This window comes from Pteropus medius, unplaced genomic scaffold (assembly GCF_902729225.1).
Source record: "Pteropus medius unplaced genomic scaffold, Ma_sr-lr_union100, whole genome shotgun sequence".
Taxonomy (NCBI): domain Eukaryota; kingdom Metazoa; phylum Chordata; class Mammalia; order Chiroptera; family Pteropodidae; genus Pteropus; species Pteropus medius.
The window spans coordinates 25,834,377-25,837,430 of NW_024349802.1; the positions used below are offsets into that span (position 1 = coordinate 25,834,377).

The 3,054-nt window shown below is 35.9% G+C and overlaps 1 non-coding gene across 1 annotated transcript; it reads right to left on the minus strand.

Moving 5' to 3' along the window:
* Window positions 1–1,927: 1,927 nt before the first annotated feature.
* On the minus strand, window positions 1,928–2,046 carry LOC120581830 (5S ribosomal RNA). The gene has a single exon (XR_005647384.1). It is a non-coding gene; the product is annotated as a 5S ribosomal RNA (ribosomal RNA).
* Between the last annotated feature and the right edge of the window lie 1,008 nt (window positions 2,047–3,054).

Genomic DNA, 3,054 nt, shown 5'->3' on the forward strand with positions numbered 1-3,054 from the left:
GTGGGCCACAGGGTCCCTGTTGCAATGACTCAATTCTATTATTGCCATGGGAAAGCAGCCAGAGACAACATGTAAGTAAATGTGTGTGGCTAAGCTTCAGTAAAACTTAGGTTGTAGGCTAGATTTGGCCAAAGGGCAATCGTTTGAAGATCTTAATTCATATTGCTTGTGAAGTTTCCTAGTTAGGCCATTTATCTTCATAAAATATGCTGGGTCTTTTTAGCCATTTTCCAAAATTCTGTGGGAATTCCTAAACAATAGAATTCATATTTGGCTGAAATTTTTTGGAAAGGTCTTTAGTTAATAATTTATAGCTCAAACCAATGTGAAGCGAGTAAAGTACATGTTCAAGAAATCACACAAAATTGAGCATAAAGATATGTTTTCTTTGACCTATAATATTGACCCATATTGTGTCTTATATTTCAAATGGTTGTTAATATTTTAAAATGGAAATCTTAAAAATTTTTAAATACCATAAATACCATTTCTCTTAACAACTTGGAAGACTTGTCCACATTCTGTCATCTTCCTTTATGATGACTGTCAGTTGGATCTGAGTAGTAGCTACCTTTTAAAAGAAACATGTAATCTCCAGTTTTCCACAGTCACCACTACTCTCTATTGTATCTCAAACATTGAACTCGGTGTCAGTTGCCATTTACTTTACATCTGTCCAGCTTCTTTTTTTTCTTTCTTTTTCTTTTTTGGCATTACCGGTCTGGTTCTTGTCCTCATATGAGTTTGCAACCCTTAATATTGGTATTAACAATTTCTGGGTGATTGCGGAACACCAGTCCTTCACTTTCCTTGCACCCATTCATGTTTTATTCCTTTCCTGCACATCCAAGGTAGGAAACCTATTTCTGTGATGAATCAATTTTATAACTGCAAGCCTTGAAAATGGGAAGGAAGGGCCTAAAATTTTCTATTTACTCTGTACTAATCAAACCATCACTTTTCTTTTCCTCAAACCCTGGTTCTGTCTTTTGAATGTTCACTGTGTCACAGATTATTTCATTTAATTTATCTACTTAAAGTCTTATTTTAAAATTGCAAATGTTCATTTAAAGTTTATTGGTAAAATACAGGCACCAGCTAATAAGCATCTTAAGCTCTCGTAGAAATTCCATCTGAATTTTACAGTAGATGCTCACTATACCTGCGTAAATAAGCAGGTCTTCAAAGAGGAAGATAACTCCCTTATTCTTGGCAAGAGGGCATATGTCCTTGTGATGGTTGCCTCACTAGTGCCATTGGGCTGAGTTATACCTATTCACTTGGCCTGCCCTGTGTCCTGCAGACTGCATTTGTGATCTGGATGAAATGAATTAGTGCATACAGTTTATCTAAAACCAGTAATAGTAGCCAATGTTTATTGAGCATTATCTATACCCAAGACTATCTTAAAATCTTTTACATATAATATTCTGTTTAATTCTCACAAGATACTTATGGAGTATATACTATTATTATATATCTTATATAGCTATGTCACAAAAAGTAAGGTAATTTGCCAAGGTCAAATGGAGAAATATGGATTTGAACCTAGGAAATACAATTTCAAAGCATATTCTCCTGACTTATGACCCTTCTAGCCCCTTACCTCACTGTTAGTGGATGACCATATAGCAGAACCAAGCCTCTTGTCCGAAGTTCAAATACAAGGTATTACTAGCAATCTACTAATCCAGCTATCATACTAAAATCTAACTGTAATAATATTACATTCCAGAGCTATCCATATTTTTGTTTTATAATGAAAAATATAAAAGCAACATAGAGTTACTAATTGTAGGCTTAAAGAACCTGGAATATTGGTAATTTTTTTTTTTTTTTAGATGAAGCAACCCTTGGTTGACATCACAGATTGCAAGGACCTTGCCAGCTTACAATCCCTTATTTTTTATTTTTTATTTATTTTTTATACCTACAGCACCTGGTCTTCCTAGGTGGTCTCCCATCCAAGTACTAACCAGGCCCAACCCTGCTTAGTTTCTGAGATCAGATGGGATCGAGCTTGTTCAGGGTGGAATGGCTGTAGACTTAAAAATTTTAATGGAAACTTAAAAAATTGCACTATATTTTTTTCAGCCTACACTGGGAATGACGGTGCTCAAAGCTTGATGTTCTCTGGATACTCTATTTGTTGAGATTTTTTTATTTTTTATGACCAAAGTGGGCATTTAGTTACAGCTGCTTTAAAATTTTTCTGAGATAAAGATTAAAGTTGTATCTTAAGACAGGGAACTCTGGGGCCTCCATTTCCTACCTGTCTGTTATAATAGACTCGAAACGACTTTCTGGGGAGGATCTTAGGTATGCTGGGACAACTCCTATGGCTCATTCTTACACAAAACCACTTTGATTGAGGCATATCTCATAGTTAAACACCTTGACTTCTACAGAAGGGTACTAATTCTACTCCTAGCTTGGCTGAAAAAGCACCTGGCTTAGTGCTTCCTGGCAAAACAGGACAACTGTCATTCATGTGTTTCCCAAAGAATATAGCCCTAGACTCATTACTGATCCAGCAATCTCTTTTAAAAACTTGGCAAAGAGAAATTCTTATGTAGAATTCCCTCAAAGCTATATCTACTTCTCTGAAAAAGTGAAGAAATTAAGTTCTTTTCCATTTTTGACATCCAAAAAATACACAGAATGTACAAATATCCACTTTTCTTTATAAAAGTTCAGGGACCTTACAAACACAAGGTAAGAAAAGATACTTGACATTCCATCCGGGAATTGATGGCAGACCATGAGAAAGTGACAATCTGGACTATGTAAGGTCGATTCTGATGGAAACACTCTCTTTTTTCACAGAATTGATTTCCAATTAATTTTGCCATGGCAGATGCACCCGGCCATACTGAGGAACTGTACAGGAAGCAGCTGGTGAAGGTTACCACTGTGTTTCCAAAGAGGATGTCATTCATGACATTATATGGTGTCTTTCTAAAAGACTTATTGGGGAAATTTCTCTCTAGTCTTAATATCAGGCAGGATGGGGCTTCTCTAGGCAACTGGCTTCATTTCACTTATGAACACTAT